This window comes from Phoxinus phoxinus (genome assembly GCF_949152265.1).
Source record: "Phoxinus phoxinus genome assembly, chromosome: 9".
Classification (NCBI taxonomy): Eukaryota; Metazoa; Chordata; class Actinopteri; order Cypriniformes; family Leuciscidae; genus Phoxinus; species Phoxinus phoxinus.
The window spans coordinates 15,459,183-15,478,727 of record NC_136884.1 but is presented as its reverse complement, the minus strand read 5'-3'; the positions used below and the strand labels follow the sequence as shown (position 1 = coordinate 15,478,727).

General features: G+C 39.3%; 1 protein-coding gene across 5 annotated transcripts in view; it reads left to right on the top strand.

Annotated features, from left to right (window-relative positions):
• The window catches only part of celf2 (cugbp, Elav-like family member 2), a 620,189-nt gene that overhangs the window by 401,820 nt on the left and 198,824 nt on the right, over positions 1 to 19,545 (top strand). For 2 of the 5 annotated variants that reach the window (XM_079623579.1, XM_079623578.1), the window contains exon 7: positions 18,494 to 18,652. The exons of 2 other annotated variants lie outside the window; for them this stretch is intronic. The gene's annotated coding sequence lies outside the window, so the exon portion shown is untranslated. Of the gene's footprint in view, positions 1 to 18,493; positions 18,653 to 19,545 lie in introns of those variants that run through there. One more of the 5 variants, XM_079623588.1, reaches the window with a different exon arrangement.

Below are 19,545 nucleotides of genomic sequence, written 5' to 3'. Positions count from 1 at the left end.
GTACATGTACACCACCTCCTTAGCTGGCGTAGGATTTGAGCGTGCCGTACGCCAACGTCCATATTGATAAATCGCAAAGTCACCGTGGTTTTGGGTGTACACCAGGTGTACGCTGGAAATTTGGTGTACGCACTTTTCATAAATGAGGGCCATTGTGTCTATCACGTTTACACACTGCCTTTAGGATAACGTATACAAAAATTGTGGACACTGTGCGAGGACATAACCCTCTATGGTACGGTGTTGCCTCCAGGCAACATAGTCTATTATAGCTTTTTTTATAATAAAAACTTAATAAAATGTAATTGGTCAATACTCTCTTAGGGGAGGGGAACTCAAATACTAACCAATGCAAATGTAAAAGAGTGGCCACATGACCCACAGGGGTCCATTTCGGTCCCTCTTTCAGCACAGGTGTACATGTCACATGGCTCCATATTTTCTCCACTCAAAAGGGCATTTTTCACAAATTTCCGTCCAAATAAATAGTTACAAAAAATCAGAGTCACCTTCATTGGTAAGTAAATAAGTATTTTCAAAAACTTTACATTATATACCATCAAATGTTTCATAGAAAATTACATACAACTGCATGTTGCCTCGAGGCAACATTGCACCATAATGGAATCACATAAGGCCATACCAGGCATACTACTGTAGGTTTGAATACAAGTATATTTTATTTGTAAGGAAAGAAGTTTGAATTATCTAAATGTATTTGCATTTTTGCAAACTGAAAACTCAGCATGGTTCGACGGGACATTTGGCCACTATAGTGGGAAATCGGACAAATAGTGGGTTGGTGGGATGGGGGCGTGGCTTGGGAGTGGTCAGGGGGGTCAACGGGACATTTGGCCACTATAGTGGGTAATCAGACAAATAGTGGGTTGGTGGGATGGGGGCATGGCTTGGGAGTGGTCAGGGGGGTCAACGGGACATTTGGCCACTATAGTGGGTAATCAGACAAATAGTGGGTTAGTGGGATGGGGGCATAGCTTGGGAGTGGTCGGGGGGTCAACGGGACATTTGGCCACTATAGTGGGTAATCAGACAAATAGTGGGTTCGTGGGATGGGGGTGTGGCTTGTGAGTGGTCAGCGGGGGCCGACTGGTCATTTAGCTGCTATAGTGGCTAATCGGACAAATAGTGGGTCCGTGGGACGGGGGCGTGGCTTGGGACCAGTCAGGGGGGTCAATGGGACATTTGGCCACTATAGTGGGTAATCGGACAAATAATGGGTTAGTTGGACAGGGGCGAGTGGCGCCAAACTGAGGATGAAGGTAGCGCTACTTCTGGGGGTCTCAGACAATTGGGGGGTTTCCGTCGGGCCCCTGGGGGGTCAGGCCCCCCCTGACCCCACACGGGTCATTAGGTCGGCCGGGGAAGTCTTCCACATGTTTGATCTTGCTGTTGTTGAGGCCTGGCTCCTCTACTGGAGAGACAGCAGAGTCAGGATGAGGTTCATATTAGGATAAGGTTATGGTGATTGTTAATGTTTTACCTTGAAACAACACCGATTGTAATGTTTTGATGATAACTTAAAGATATGATGGTTTGTAGTACTTGCGTTCCACGATGGTACAATGTTGCCTGAGGGCAACAGCTGGATAATAAATGTTACTTTGTATTAAATATGAAATGTGTAATTCATTAAAAACTTGATAAATATGTTTGTTCAAGTGTTTAGTTAAATAAATTGATGTTTTCAATACATATATTTTTTTCTTCTTCATGAAAATGTCAAATATTTAAATATGTCCATTGTGGTACAATGTTGCCTTGAGGCAACAAACTTTTAATTAATAAATAAATAAATAATGATAATGATAATGTTTATTGATATTGTTATAGTGCCCATTTTTAAGCAGGAAAAAACATAACAAACAAGTATTTCCTCACTGATATCATATTGCGTACCATAGAGGGTTTTAGGGATGTATAATAATGTAAATATGTTCTGCCCTTTATGTTTTGCAAGACACATGATAATACTTTAATCAACCATTCAATTATTATTGTAATTAATCCCACTATAAATAGCCTAAATCCTAAAATAGAGTTTTTGTCTTTTGTGTTGCTATATGTTGGCTAAGGTGTTCTGGATGGTTGCTTGATGACCTTCGTGATGAATAATATCCTTAATATTTACTTAAGAAATATGTTTTGTCTGTTTTATAGAAATTGTGTCACCAAAAGTGTGGCACAACATGTACCAACTATAGCATGTGTTCTTATTGTTGACTCCCCCCAAAAGTGTGTAGGTCCAACAGAATGAAAACAAGTCATTTATAGCAGTTGTGAAGATTTCTATGGGAGCTTTACTGTAGAAGTAGAGCTCACTTAAAATGACTCGCTCCATGCCATTTGAAAAGAGGTGGCCTCGGGGAAACAGAAAGTTGAGAGGGAACAGAGAAGCCAAAAAAATAATAAAAAAAGAAAAGGCACAAAATTTACCCAAGATGAAAAGATTTCTTCAAACCTATCAGACTTCACACAGATCAGATACAAAGCATCAAAACGCTTTGCTCAGAGCATACACATGATTTCTGTATGACTGATTCAATGTAATGATACAGATACAGATCTTTTGTGATGATAATAGTCATAGCCAGATGTTTGATAGTGGCGAATTATGGTTTTTGTCTGCTTTCTTAAGAGATCCATGAAATTTAGTGATGGTGGGTCAGTCCGCACATATGAGATATTATGTCAACGTTAAGCAAATTGAAATTTCAAATTGAAATTCATTACAAAATTGACTTATCATTACAAAGCTTCATTACAAAAAAGTTTTTAACATAATTTACGCTACATCATTGGAAGCACATATTCTCTGGCCACCAAGGGCGAAGGAACGGGGCAGCGTTGACATGATGGGAGGCAGTTGCTCTATGTCAAAGGATATCGAGAAATGTAGACAAGCACAGCTTGAAGTCCACAGTTGGGATTGAGCCAGAATAAGCCACTAGCTAAAAGGGCACCTGAACCCTGACAGAAGTACAGTGGATTTGAGGAGTTTTTGAAGCCAATGTCTGGCTTCAAGTGGATTATTGTCAATGGAAGACAGTAGATCACTGGATATTTGCTTTTGAGTAGTAGACATCTGTATATGGTGTATAAATAGAGGGGCTGCTTGATAATGGTTAAACTCATAATCATGATTATTTTGCTGAAAAATGATAATTGTCTCAGCGGTCTAACCGCGCTCGTCAATGTCAAAATGATTGTGATGGCCAATGAAGTCAAAGAGGGCGGGCCTTACTGTTCATAGACTCAGAACATGAATTCCAGTGCAACGCTTCAGTTTCTAACAGTGAAAGACTGTGAGGTAAGAGTTAAATATTTAATATTTGACAACTGTTTTATGATAGAATTTAATATCCAGTGCGTTTTTTTAAGGTTTGCCATTTTAAAATGTAGGCTGAATCATTTATGCCATTAATTTAATTAAACACTGAATAAGATGAGAAGAAACATTTTGCCATTTGTGTTTTTGACATATTAGGCATACAGATAAGTTTGAATGTGTGCATATTTTTTTTACAAGAAAGATCCAGCCCCACCAATGTTCAAGGCATTGAAGTTAGTTATAGCCTTGATAGGGTTTATTTTACATCTGATGTAATATATGTATCATACTTTGATACTTTCTCTACATTACGAAAATGGACAAAAACCTTAAGAAGTGTCTCTCAAAATCTGAAAGAGTGAAATTGCTGATATTAATTCCAATAATTCCATATAATGTCAACGTTTTTATATTAAAACAACAAAATAGACTTTTTGGGCGTTGATACAGTTTCCTGTGCAATGACATTAGCCAATCATAACAGTGGCCATTTACTGACAAGCCTTAAAGGAGCCCCCTCTTAAAAAACGAATCATTCCAGACAGAAGGTCAGAATGTGGGTATCTATCCTTTGACATAGGGTTTAACATAATTGATTTTTTTTTTTGTGTGTGTGTTTTTTGTGTGTGCAAAAAAACATTATTAACCTACAGTATATTGGCTATCATTTTATATTTTGAATATTTTGGCAAATGTTTTAGGATTTGATGTACCTCAGGCAAGTTAGTAGGAGTCAGCACTTTTAAGATGCCTTGACAAGGGGTTGATTTGGGAGAACTATGACAGGGCGCAATTATTTCGGTTTGCCAATAATTTTCCGTTCAAACACTCTTTAAAACTTCTTCCTGTCGTACCTTTGGTGGGCAACAATGTAATTAGGTATCTTGAGCACATTCAATCAAATCTTTCTCAATCAACACCCACACACACACACACACACACACACACACACACACACACACACAAATGAATCTCATCAGGTAATCAGCACTTCAGTAATCATTGTGACTGCACACACACACACAGACACACACACACACACACACACACACACACACACACACACACACATATCAGGACTCAAACTATATCAAACCAAACAAGCACGCCTTCCTCATCTCCTTTTCAACTAGTTCCAAAAGTGTTTGTTTGCATGTTTGCTAATGAGTGTGTTTGCATTTTCTTTTACTATATTACTAAGTTATACCACTTTTATTCATTTTCAAAACACAGTGAAGATGTTTTTAATATTCCCTTTTCTTTTTTGTTCATCCATTGATAATCCACACGACTAAAACATTAATTGGTAACACTTCATTTTAAGGTGATGTCTAGTTACATGTTACATGTACTTAGTAATAACTGTAAATTCTGCATTAGTACAAGCAACTAACCCTAAACCAAACCCTGACCCTAACCTTAACCATAAGTACATGTAATAAATTGAATTCAGTTCTTATTTGTGTAATTACACTGTAACAACAATGAACATTTAAATGTAGGCTTTTTTTTTTCTTTTTTTTCTTTACATATAAACATTATTTATCATTGTTATATATCCACTATGTATTCTATATATAAACATTCAACATTGTTACTTTTTCACGCATGAACGTTTTGGTTGCATGGACTTTCAATATGGACAAAAGGGAAGATTGTTTCTCAGATAAAACAAATGTCTTATGGGTTTAGAACAGCATGAGGGTGAGTAAATGCTTTTTTGGTGAACCAACCCTTTAATAATTGCCTTTAGTAACATTATATGTTCATGTAATACATTTCATTCAAATAATATATTCTGCTCCAGGCAGATACAGATTTCTTGTTCAGAAAATGATCGATCAACAAAGCAAGATGATCATCATTTAGTTGTTTTATATGACGTATTATCAGTTTGAGAATAATAATTCAAAACATATGAAAATATGTTGTAAATGGTTATAATTTAGTTACATGCAGGTTTTATAGGCTTAATATGATGCGAATTCTGACTTCTTTGCTTCTGAAGAAAATAATGCGTTCAATATTTTTTATATAAATGCACATAGACCTCAATAATACCCCACCAATGAGCCTCATTAAGTCAAAAGATAGATCTAAGAATCACCGCACAACAAATAACTAACAATAATGACAAAAACAGCCTATATGAAAGTCAGCAAACAGCACAATACACCTAACAGTAGTTGCATAATGCATTCAAGGAGCTCGCAAAGCCTTAAGAAACCAATAACATTGTTCAATATAAAACTGTTTGATCAGACAGCTCAATTATAGGCATGTTTAGACAGCGTCTAGGGGAAATAACACTTTTTAAATTGAAAATGCAGTAAAATCCCACTGTAAAATCACCACAATTAACTAGCCAGACCTATTAAACTCCATCAAATGCATTGTGATAGCATTCACTTACACACACGCCGCACACGCCGCGTTTCCTCCCGCGATGGTGGTAATTGAATAAGTGAAATGAAAGTTGAAGTGCTTTTGGTCCACCAAACATCATGATTATTAACATTACAAATGAAATTTTATTTACCGGGATGAGAATCAGCAGAGAGCGTGCAAATGGGAGGGTTCGCAAAAGCAATTTACATTTGCGAGAACCCGTCAACCGGGGTGTGGAAATTGTGACATTTGAAAACGGCCGTTGAGTTACCAGCTAGATTCAGACCCCCTCTGTCCCCCTCTTAACACTTCTCGTTCCTTCTGAAATTATTTTCATCAAGCATGAAAACATACCGTTTATCTGGAAATATGAGAACAGTTGAACATGCACAGAGGTAATTGTCAACTAAGAGCCTTGCATTTCTCTGGGGTTTTTTTTCATTCATTGTATTTATTCTTTTAAATTAAATGCTGTTTGTATCATATTATAGTGAAGTTTTTGTCGAGAACCACAGAGTAAATAATATACTTTACTCATAGAGATCACATTAAAGATAATTGTTTTGAAATGCATATCATATATGCATAACAATATGCGATAGATTAACAGTATACAATTACTGTATGGATTTTGTCTCCATGGTGAGTTTTGCTTGAATGATACTAAACATGTCAGGAATGGGGATAATATGGATTGTCGGCCTTTTAATTGCTTCTAATAGCCTTCAGTCTCATTAGCATATGGAATATGCATGCATTTAATGTGTGATGCTCATGTGCAGTTGAAGAGCTGTGGCAGGCTCTTTTCACATTAGGAATAAAACACTTTGGCCCATATCTGTAATTAACAGTTTATCTTGGGTCTTTCCGCCATCTTAGACATTTTTCTCAACGCAATGCATTGTGGGATTGAGAGACACTGGTTGTTATTGTACCATAAAACCCCTTTGCTGTGTGTGTGTGTGTGTGTGTGTGTGTGTACAACTTTGTGAGGACCAGTTTGGGTTTTAGACCATTGGAGTGAGGAGAAAGAGAGTAAAGTGAGGACATTTTGGCCGGTCCTCACTTTCTGAGACCCCTTTAAAGGCCTGTTTGAGGGTCAAGACTTGGTTTTAGGGATAAGGTTATAATTAGGTTTAGGGTTCGGGTTAGGCACTTAGTTGTGATGGGTAAGGTTAGGGTAAACTGCTAGAGATTGCATTGTGTCAATGAATGTCCTCATAAAGATAGATGTAGAAGAGAGTGTGTGTGTGTGTGTGTGTGTGTCTGTCTGTGTGTGTGTGTGTGTGTCTGTGCGTGTGTGTGTGTGTGTGTGTGTGTGTGTGTGTCTGTGTGTGTGTGTGTGTGTCTGTGCGTGTGTGTGTGTGTGTGTGTGTGTGTGTGTGTCTGTGTGTGTGTGTGTGTGTGTGTGTGTGTGTCTGTGTGTGTGTGTGTGTGTGTGTGTGTTTTATGTCTCTCATCTGCAAAAGATGGGCACATTCTGTAAATTCCCACTCGCTCAGAATTCACACAAACATAAATAAGAAAAAAAAATAAAGCATTTGGGGGGGGGGATCGTAATTAATATCATCGAAGTGAAATCTCTGCATGGTGAAATCTGTGGCAGAGTCATAAAATGAGGCTGGGCAGTAATTTATCATGGTTATTTGTTAGGAAGACATGATCTCTTTTGAGAGAGAGACGTATCCTCTCCCTGTCAGGTTCTTCAGTTTTAGATGCAAAATCATTTTAGACTCTTTGCCTCTTATCATCACTCTTACTAAAGCTGAAGTGTGAAAATGAAAGGACTGCACGCACACACACACACGCACGCACAGAAATATAGACAGATAGCGAGAGAAATAGAAAAGTTATCCTGCGTGTGATTTTCCTCTTTTAGTGCCACCTCTAATATTAGCTCAGTCACAAACACTTTGGTTCTCACTGTGTTTAATTTTAGCTGTCATTTTCTCCCCGCGTATTCGCGTGCACACTCACACACACACACATGCCATGTATCATGATGTATTAGGATTCCATGCGTATCTGATAGCTCCGGCTGTCTGGCAGATTGCCCACCGCAGCTTCCACTATCTGTGACCGAGTGAAGCTACTCCAACAGCCGATAACAGAGAGAGAGACTCCCAGAGAGGAAGGGGAGAGAAAATAGACAGAGGGACTCTTATAGAGAGCAAGGCAAGAGTGAGAGAGCTGGAGGAAGTGCTTTAGAGGGGAAAGCCGGTGCAGTTTGGGAGATAAACGCTTCAGTGAAGCGCGGTGAGGTGGCGATGGCCGGGGTTAGATCTATATAAGCCGTACGCATCCACAAACCGACTCGACGGATCATGCGCTCGGTTAGTGCGTGTGTGCGGAAAAACCCCAAAACAGGAGAGCGCTACAAATTCCCCCGCGTGTTTCCAAAAGATCTTTGCAAAACTCAAACTCTAGTTTACATACAATCTAGGATATTCAAATCAGTTCCTAAAAACAATCGCTTTGATGTTTTGGAACGTCTGCCTACACTTTTCCAGTTTTTTCCGACTGCTGTCTGATACCAGCGTGCAAAGTTTTCAAAAGCGCTCTTGAAGTTCACTGAAGGAAACAAGCAAATGTGGGAGACAGACTGATTCCAGCTGAGTTTGAAAAGACAAGAGCTAAGAGTAAAGTCACATTTTAAAATATATATTATGCATATATTAAATTGTGACATGTCTGTTCAAAAAACATCAACGAATCTAAACAACCCTAATTTAGTAATGCAGCACTTTTCTGAATAAATGTCATTCTGAAGCAGTTTTATTGTGTATATGAAGATTAATTTAGTTTCCCTTTTTTTAATTATTATTTCTTACAGGTAGAAACTAGAGCTTTCATTGAGATTATGGTTGGCTAAATGAGCGATGATGTTTCAAGTGGCAGAGGCCTAATGAACTTAAGAAAATAAGAACATCTTTCTCTTTTATTTTCTTCTTCTGTATGTCAGGCTTTTCAGACTTTGACAGGATGTGATGCCCACACACACGGCAAACATGGCCACTCAGTGCTACTCAAATCCAGCAGGAGAGCACTTGTCCATTTTCCTCATTTCCCCCCCTTCACTCCCTCCTGTTGTGCCTGGATGTGTGGCTGTGTGGTAGAGCAACCTCTTAAATGTCCTCCATGTCTTCAATGGCTGTGTTTGGATGGAGGTCAGCAAGCCAGCAGTGAGAAGCAGAATTGAATCCAGAGAAGTGAAGGCTATGTTGCGAATTGTTTCTAGACAGGTCCCTTGAGCCTAGAAAGGGGGAGACTAATGAACATGCTGTGTTAAAGGGATAGTTCACTTCAAAATGTATATTCTGTGTTCAGCAGAATAAATAAATTCATACAGGTTTGAAACAACTTGAGGATGAGTAAATTATGACAGAATTTTTATTTTTGGGTGAACTATACCTTTAACTTATTCCTTTGGGAGCAAATTAAGTTATATAGCGCTAAAAAGTTGACTCATTTAAATATCTACTCTATATTAAACTCTCTCTCTCTCTCTCTCTCTCTCTCTGTATATATATATATATATATATATATATATATATATACATATAAAACGTCCTTTTCTAAAGCAGTATCATCGGCTGAACCTGAAACGCTACGCTAACGCACACTCTTTTGCTCTTGCATTCCCTGCCGCTGTCTCTCCCATTAAAGTAAATCACGTCTGATCGCTGCTATCGAAAGGTCAATCATTATGAAAGCAGGGCATCCTAAGAACCTCTCAAATTCACCTGTTCATTTCCGCAGGAAAAACTTGTTGTTAAAAAAAAAAAAAGTACTGAGAGCTGTTGTGGCAGAGTGGAGTTGCTATGGTGACCGGGAGAGCGTTAATCCTTGTGGCGGGTGTTTTAGCCGACTGCGCGGCTGAAGAGCCCAGGCTGCATTAGCTCGCCGTAAAAGCTTTTTCCGAAGACACACACTCTTTTCTCTCCCTGCACTCTCTCTCTTTCTCATTATGCCAAGATCCTCTCTTCATTTGTTACATTTAGTTTGACCTCTCCGGTGCTTTTGGGAAAGGCGGGGTGATGCATTTCTGCATGATTATGGCAAGGTGTGCCTCGGAGGAGGTATTTTTAAACTTAACATGCTGACATGCAGAATAAATTGACCATTTTTTAGGAATGATTATGTAAAGACTGTTTTGTTGCGTCTTCTTACACATAGTGTACTTGAAGAAATCAGAATGGGCCTTGTTTACTTTTTAAAACATGTCACTTGTTTTGTAGTGCATGATTTGTCAGTGTACATCATTCCAAAGAAAAAAGTGTGTCTGTATTGTTTACCAAAATATAATAGCTGGCACTTTTCTCATTATACTTGACACATGACAAACAGTACATCAATATATTAAGATAAACTCTAAGATAAAAGCTGTAAAGGTGATGTGAGGCTGAAGTTTGGTGGAGGAGGGATAAAGATATGGGTCTGTTTTTTAGTGGTTGGGCCAGTCCCCTTACTTCCAGTGCTTTAGTATACAATACATTTTGGACAATGCTATGCCTCCAACTTTGTGAGAACAGTTTAGGGAAGGCCCTGTTCTTTTCCAGCATGAATGTGCCTTCAGTGCACAAAGCAAGGTCTATAAAAACTTGGTTGGATGAGTTTGGTGTGAAAGATCTTGACTGGCCCACACAAAGCTCTGACCTCAACCCCATCGAACACCTTTGAGGTGAACTTGAATGGAGATTGCGAGCCAGGCCTTCTTGTCCTTCATCATTGCCTGACCTTACAAGTGCTCTACTCGATGAATTAGCAAACAATCCCACAGAAACACTCCAGAATCATGTTAGAAGCCTTCCCAGAGTGGAAGCTGTTGTAGCAGCAAGTAGGGGACTAACTCCATACTAATGGAGTCTGCATTTAGAATGTGATCCCATTAAAGTCCCTGTTGGTGTAATGGTTCCATAGAATATTATATCATATATTTTAATATATATATATAAGTTTATGGCCATTCAAAAGTAGTCGCAAATTGCGCCAACAGAGCAATTGCAATTGAGTTGAAGGGGAATGCTAACAGCTAGCTGTCTTCTGGTTTATTCAGAAATAATGCATTGCGAAAGTAAAATGGGTTACTATTCTGTCTCGACTGTATGGTACGTTTATATAATACGTTTTTTTAGCGATACTGCGTGTATGTGATGGTTTTACACAAGGCCCACGCATGGCATGCACAAGAACTCTTTGTTATTTGTAGGGCTGACCTTACACTGACCGGCATGTCGATTTCCACAGGATTCTACGATAATAAATACCAACTCAATCAAAGTGGCTCTCCATCACGGAGATGAAGTGAGATTAAAATAGATCCAGAATTATTGGTGTGTGTATGAGGCGCTAAGAGCTCTCATCTCTCCATTTCGTTCTAGTTTTTTTTTTCTCTCCACCCCCTCAAATACAAACACACACTGCACTGACTATACCTCGGGCCCCAGGAAAAGCCATGGCAATCGATGGCCCTTTCTTTTCCCTTTCCTTTCAGTTTCTGGTGGGCGAGTGTGCGCTCTCTCGCTCTGAAAGAGAGCACAAATTCTGGCTCTTTCTTGGTGTGAAGGGAAGTGAGTGGAGAGTGGACCCTGCCGAGACGGATTAGCGTAGGCTCTCTCGGAGTGGTAGGGTACATGAACACAGGTGCACACACACACACACACACACACACCTTTTTCACCTCTGCCACAGTTCTCTTTTTGATGTTGTTTTTTATTTGCTTTGTATCCATGACAATTTTGTTGAATCTTAATTACATTATTATTTTAAACAGTACTGTACATTTTAAAATTGCATTTTCTTTATTGCTGTGGAATTTAATATGATTTAGTTAAACTAAAGTTAGTTAAACTGTAAAGAAATGTTTCCTTGTAAGTGTTTCTCAGATGGCAACTGTTTCCATGGATTTGATTGAGAACGGGTTGTTCTTTACCCACTCTTGAAAATATTCATGATGGACATGAAAAATGTTTATATATGTCCGTTTGTTTGTTTAAAATAAACAATTTTAAACAAATAAAAATTGTCCGTCATTCGGGTGAGACGTTAAACCGAGGTCCTGACTCTCTGTGGTCATTCAAAATCACAGGATGTCCTTCTGGAAAAAAGTAGGGGTTAAACCCCGGCATCCTGGCTAAATTTTCCCATTGGCCTCTGTTCATCATGGCCTCCTAATAATCCCCATATACTGATTGGCTTCATCCTCTCCACCAGTAAGCTAGTGTGTGGTGGGTGTTCTGGTGCAGTATGGCTGCCGTCGCATCATCCAGGTGGATGCTGCACATTGGTGGTGGGGGTTGAGGAGATTGCCCCCGTCCATATGTAAAGCGCTTTGAGTACCCAGTATACAAAAATGTAACAAATTATGTTTAATTTAACAAATTAAGAACTTGAAGTTACCCACTACTGTCGTCCAAAATAAATAATACATACAGTACATACATATAGGTTAAATGTGACGCCCACATTTTGTGTTTAGATTCCATAACTCGGTAACAATAAGGTCCTGTTGACCAGACTGCTTATACCTAGTGCAGTACACACACATATCCATTCAGAATTACTAAACAGCAACATACACATGGAAAATCAAAACATTGTCCTGAATGTCTGTGGAAACCATGTGAATGTACTGAATAGTGTCTGTGCATAAATACAATGTGTGATCAGTGTGTCGAGAGCGCACATATGTCGATTTGTTTGTGCATCAATATAACGGACCCATGCGTACTTACTGTACGACTTACTGTACGACTCCTGTGCATCACTACAGTCATCTTTACATTGATTATAATCCTCATCCATCAAATCTGTACTAGCGAGAGATGCTGGTTTGGTTTATCCAGCCGAGAAACATAGTTTGTGTATCATCTGGCCATACAGCGGTGGATGTTTTCTAACTTCTATAAGTTAACACTCTGAAAATGCCTTGTTGCTGGCGCTTGAGAGCTTTTTTTTGCAGGATAATCAGGGAACTGTTACTGGTATCTGATTTCACAAATAGTTTGTTTCTGAATGCAAAAATGTTGACACAATGTAACGTACTATACTTGCTCTAGCTCTAGTTTTGGAAGATGAAATTGATGTGATTGTTGTTCTTGTTATTGTTGTACAAACAGAATGTCATGTTTGGTCAGTGTGGTATTTGTCCCACCCCTCCCCCACTATGATTGGACGACGGGGTAAAAAGTGACCGACCGAAGAAAAAAAAAACATTGACACTATGGGACCATTAATACCCATCAGGCCATACTGACCAAATGCCTGCCCTCGAGCGGTGATTAGAAACCTCAAGCAAGTCAAGCATACAACAAGGGATCTGATCCCAGGGTCAACCTTTCAGTTTACCAAGTGACGTAGCCCGATGCCCCTCCCCTCATAGGACTTCCAGAGCCCTTGGGAGCAGAGATAGCAAAGGGAAGCTGTAGACATAGCCTCAACCATGTCCAGCTTACATCTTTCCTACTGGAAGAGAGTAAAAAGACCAAAAAATGGATCACCTGTGGAGATCAACCATTTCTGTTTCGCCTTCACGTTCCTCTAACATCAAAAAAGCTCCTAGAAAGTTCCTGCTGTTATTCCTTGTAGACCTACAGAGACTGAGGCGACACTCTTACTCCAAAACTGGAGGACTTTCCCTGCTCTGAGTCATACTGCTGACCCACAAGGTAAGCATGTTGTCTCACTTCTTCCTCTTATTACATAAACCGGAAGGAGCTACAGAGAAAATGGGTCACATATAATGACCTAGTCCATCTTCCCTGTGTAAAGCTTTTCAACCCTTAGGCTGGTTTTAGGTTGAATACTGATGGTTGCTACTTGCCGCTGGTCTGTGAAATCTCCCCAAGCCCTTTTATTTCAATGAGAGAACTTTTCCATTTTCTCAACCCCGTAACGGAGGCACGAGAAGATACTGGAGGGCCAACATACCAAAAAGTGGGACGCTAATAGCCTTAAAGTCCACTTTTGTACTCTGTCAGTTGCCCTTTCTTTTCAGACCTATAGGAAAGCGGGTTGACATACTTTAACCTCCAAACGGTAATGTACTGATTGTGGCGACAGATGAGAAAGTGGAATGCCAAAGGCAATATAGTCCATCTTCTTCTCTGTAAATACTGTCTACGTTGCTTCCCTGCATCAGGGAAGAGTGTTCACATCACCTCCAAATTAATTTATGGAGGGATCCAAAAACACCTATACCCAGGCTTAAGCCCATGCCTCAGCAGGATGTCTATGATGAACGGCATTTCCCTAGAGGACTGTACAGACATCATGTATATTTCATCATCTATGTCTCCATGCCTCCCCAAGCAAAAGGGGTAGACTACGCGATAAACTACAGGTCACAGTAATGCGGCACCTACCTTTCCATAAATCGGTCACTTGACTCTTCATAGAAAAGTGCCTGCTCAAAAAGATCTCATGAGAGGCTCTCGTGCTGGATGGGGGGTGTCGAGCGAGAGAGCGATCCGCTCATCTCTGCTCAACTAGCCGCGGATGTGCCCCTCCATGGATCTCCAGGAGTCTAAGTCCTGGTCCCACACCCACTAGCTATTCCGGGAAGCACTGTATGCCTCTATCCGCTAGGATAATCCGAAAAGAGAGTGGATCACAATGTTCTCCACTGTTTGAACTCTTGTTTGCCCATTTCCTTTTAATTTATCCCTCCACATCTAAATACTCAGAGCTAGATATGGCCAACAACGTGCTCTCAAACAGATCGGTAGAGACCACAGAGTGGGATTCCAGATTGAGAGCCTCAGAGCTAGAATGTGAAGTCCAAGAAAAGGATTAATTTATTTTAAATGCCTCTACTATCTCCTTCGATCCCCATGATCGAAGTCTCCACGCAGACCTGAACTGTGAGGCACAGTCATCTGGCTTCCTTTCCCCTTAAATAGAGCCAGACAGGAGCTGACCATGCATGCTCCACTCCCAAACCAACCACACAGAGATTGTGTGTATCGTCTGTAATAATGTGGGTACATGACGATGCACATCTTCTAAATCCCTTTTTGCTCAACATTTTATTCATTTAACTAGTTTTTGACAGACAAATAATGAATAGTACTCACAAGTTTACACCGTGCGCTTCCTGAAGACAAAAAAGCTGATGATGTTTAATACAGGCTCAAATTTATAGCCATGCCGGCACGTTGAGTGACTTCATACATATATGAATGCCTCAGCCAATATAATCGGCGTGTTTGCACACGTGTTTCAGACACTGGTTCGCGAAAAGCATTCCCATATCGCCAACACCATCCCTCAAAAGGGAACCAGTTGAAACTCCCCTCCTAAGGTTTCGATTAAATACAGGAACATTTCTTAAGCATTATTATTTGAAAACATCTGTCATACCTTAATAGTGAATTTCACTCAATGTCTGTTGTGATTGTGATTACTGTGTGGTTTTTTGGAGTCTTGTTGTGTTGGAATAGTAGTGTTTGTGTATGAAATTTGTTCTACTGTTCAGGATTAGCTATTAATTAGCCTTTCCACTTAGACTTTTACAATTACTGCTTAACATAGGCTACATGGACACTCTGAAACAATCCCATATTCATAATTACAGCACTAGATACATTCCTGCAACTATAGAGAACACACACGCTCTCTCTCACACACACACCATATGCCATGAAACCTGACAGAATTAATTGGTGGTTGTCTCATATAGTAGCATCTTCATTAATTCCTTGGAGCTCAAGCCATTGTGTGCATCTCACACATGCACGCAGGAAGGTAGTAATAGGAAATAACAGTGTTATGAATAAATCTGCAGGAATAAATTCATAAAGTTATTTTCAACCTAATATATGTATCTGTGGCATGCAATCAACTATCACACTGTTTTAACAGTGAAACCACAACACTTAGCATTAGCGTGTGATACTATCGCTTACCAGCCAAGTCAATGTATTTCACAAACTGCTATTTCAGAAGATTCTTCAATAAATACCTCTAAGCTATAATCCAAACCAGCCAGAGATAAATCACATTAAACCTTTGATTCAAAAGTATTTGGAAATCAGAAAACTGTTGCGCTCTGTTGAGTCAGAAAGGTCATTTGCATTGAAACAATTATGAGAGTTTAGTCAGTTTACAATATTTTGAAAGTTGAGGTTGTCTTCTTAAACTTATAGGCTATTTTTGCTATCATAACTAACTCCATATCTACCAACGGTGACTTTATATCTCTTGCTTCATTTCTCATAAAATATTAGATTGGTAAGACTAATTAACTAAATACTATATTCTCCCCATTATTGTAATGTATATCAGAGTGAAACGGATTATCGATAATGGGGGAATATTTTTTAGCGTGTGAACTTGATTCTATCTCTCGATATTTGATTGGATGGAAACAGATCTGAATATTTGTTTGCAGTCACTTGTAAGAAAGGGTAGAATGAAAGTTTAGGTGGACTAAAATATTGGAGAAGTCCATCATACGTCACCAGAGAAAAGTCTGTCATTTCAAAAGAAGGTTGAGTTATGCCATTTTGATTAAAGATCAAAGCTCAATAAAATAATGATAACATTCGTATGGATGAATTGTTCACAATAAGATGCATGTAGAAAGTAGATTCATTTTCAAATCAAATTACTGCTATTTTCCCAGTTTGTTTTTAAGAGCCACACGCATCTCTGCGTGACACACCCCTGTACGAGTAATGCACCGGTGTGTGCACGTGTGTGAGGAGAGTGCATTAGACCGATATTAACCTCAGAGGTGAGGGGAGGATGTCATGATGAGAATCGCCCACAGTGCTCAAACTCTTTTTAATTAAATCCTGAACCGCGGAGCACATTTATATGTGTGTGTGTGCCTGTCGGTGCCAGGGTTGACTAATGAGTCGTCCTGTTGGTATCCTGGTCACATTGCATTGGCCCAGTGACACCGGTATGCCGAGTGGAAGATGAAGAGGAGAGTTAAATGACATTTTCCTCACAGAGATGCCTCAGAGATCCAAACAGGTGCTGGCAGGGGCCTCAATCTCGCCTTATCCCACCAGCCTGAGAGGATGAAGCCTGCCTTCAGTCCAACTGTCAGGGAAGAGTGGAAAAGAACATGAATGCTCCATCAAAGGTTAAAAGGAGACAGGAAATAGACTGAGAGACAAGAAGAGAATGAAATAAAGGAGGGAGGAATTGACCCTTTGCTATCTCGTTCCGCCCTACTGTTGCTCGCTCGGGCTTCACACAAAGATCCATTAGGATTAATTGGAGATGTGGTAATGTGGTTAACAATGAATGAACAATGAATTATTCTTACTTGGGTTGGGAAAATTATGAAATTACTAAGTATGTTTGTCTGGCTCTTTTGTCACCACACTCTCTTTGTTTTTTTTTAGCAAATTCTAACGAGCGCATTGACAACGTATGAATGAGATCAGACAAAATTTGAATGAATGAGATTGTGCGAAATTCATACGAATGAGATCATGCAAATAAGATTATTTGAAATATGTTTTTACACACCATTGATGATTTATGGATGGACCTTTATCCATACACAATCATGTTGCACAAATTAATACGCAATCGCCAGCCAGTAAAGTAGTTACGTTTTCTCATAAGATAACCTTTTCGTGAAATAGATTAAATCAAATGATTATTCTATTTACAAAAATTACAATTCATTTATCACCCTCAACCCAAAAAGAGACGTTTTGAAGAACGGTATGAACTTGTTGAAGAAGCCGCATGATAGCTTTGTGTGTAAAGAAAACACCATAATCAAAGTTATTATTTAAAGGAAATCTTGACATCTGCCCAGCTGTCCTTAAATGAATCGGTTTATCCAGTGTGCAAACCAAATTTTTTTTTACAGACTTAGTGATTATTAGCTCAATGTAAGAGAAGATTGTCGATGGATAATGATATGAATTTTGATGTGTTCTTTACACAAAGCTATCATACATTTTGGTATATTTTCCACACGGTTATTTTGACTTCAGAAGTCTTGTAATATAACACACAAGTAATTTGGACCACTTTTATGGTAATTTTGCATCTTTTTAAAAAAAGCTTTAAAGCATCAGTCCCCATTCATTGTAATTGAATAGAATAATGACCTTCACAGTTGTTCAAAATTAAACAATATTTTTTTTTTTACAGGACTGTTCCTAAAAAATATGTTCTTTGAAATCTTTAGTTACTATTGCCTCTACTGTGACTTGAATCAATGTGTACATAAATTACTAATTAATGTTATTAACTTAACAGTAGTACATTCGCATATTGATTTTTACGTATTGATAGCTTAGAGCGAATGCAAGTGTCTTTATTGATGTTGTGCATGTTCTTTGGGGAATGAATGCTAAATTTAACACACAGAATGCGCTTTGCAAGGTTTACTTAAGGATTGGGAGGAAAATACTGCTTGTATCCAGTTTACGTATACTTTGTGTCACTATAAGGGACCTGGCATTAAAATGTTACCTTATTTTTTATAAAGTTCCAACACTATCAATGCATGCAGATCTGTCATGTTAAAAAACAAGAAAAGCTTAATGGATATTATTGTGAATCAAAACTGTGTGTGTGTGTGTGTGTGTGTGTGTGTGTGTGTGTGTGTGTGTGTGTGTGTGTGTGTGTGTGTGTGTGTGTGTGTGTGTGTGTGTGTGTGTGTGTGTGTGTGTGTGTGTGTGTGTGTGTGTGTGTGGGTGGGTGTGTGTGTGTGTGTCTGTGTGAGTGTCTGTGTGTTCGAGTGTGTGTGCATGCATTTATAGTGAGCATTGATTTTTCTAGCCCTAGATTTTAAAGATGAATTCACCTGACTGAGCAGCAGATCGGATCAGATCTTAAAATCTCTCAGACAATCGCTCCTCTCCTCCCTTCAGGATTGATGGATGAGACGGGCAACAAGGTGGATTATTGGGGGAAGGGAGATGGTGGGAGAAATGATTGGTGAGTATTACTCTGTTCATCCCATCTCTATGCAGGTCTGACAGTTGTTACATATATGATTTAGATGAAGTGTCAGTGACATACTCCTCATTTACATACATCTTTATGTATGTCTAAGTTAGCCGACCATATATTTTTGACCTTCCGAATCAATTACATCAGTTGAAATGACATTAATCAGATGTACTGTACAGATGCAGATGTACAGATATCCCCCATATATTGCAGATTGGTTGATATGGCAGCTCATGTTTAAGCGCTCTTCTTGTGTGTGACTGATAGCCAGTGTCTGTAAGAGAGACCTTGTTTGCCTGCCTTGGGACAGTGACAAGCAGATACATTGTGGCAATGTAAAGGGGCTTAATGCAATCTGAGTGGCCCTAAATTTATTACGGCCAACAGGAGGCCTCAGGGGAGCAAACCGCAGCCTCTGATTGGCTGGTGAGATTATCATCTCTAATTGGATGATTATGTTACCCACAAGTCCATTCTCTCGTTATGTTGGCCGTCGCGGAAGTGCCAGAAGTGATGAATATTGAGCGCCTGTCGTGGATCAGCCCACACACAACATCAACAGATCACTGTCACATTTTCTACACTTCGCCACTCTTATTGGGGGTTAATTGATTTTGGAGCTGGCTGTGATACTTCATTTTATCTCTGCAGTGGGAACTTGGCTCTAAAATATTGGTCATGTGACTGTGTCTCTTTGAATCCAGGGTGAAAAGAACCATTTTGGTTTATGCCATTTTTGTTACAATGTAGTACCACTGTAGTAAGCATTCCAATACTGCTTCATTGTACTTTTCAAGTTTTATATGAATGTTCATTTGACACTCTCAAATCTATTGATTATTTTCCTGTGGTCAAAAGGACATACTTTTTCCACAAAG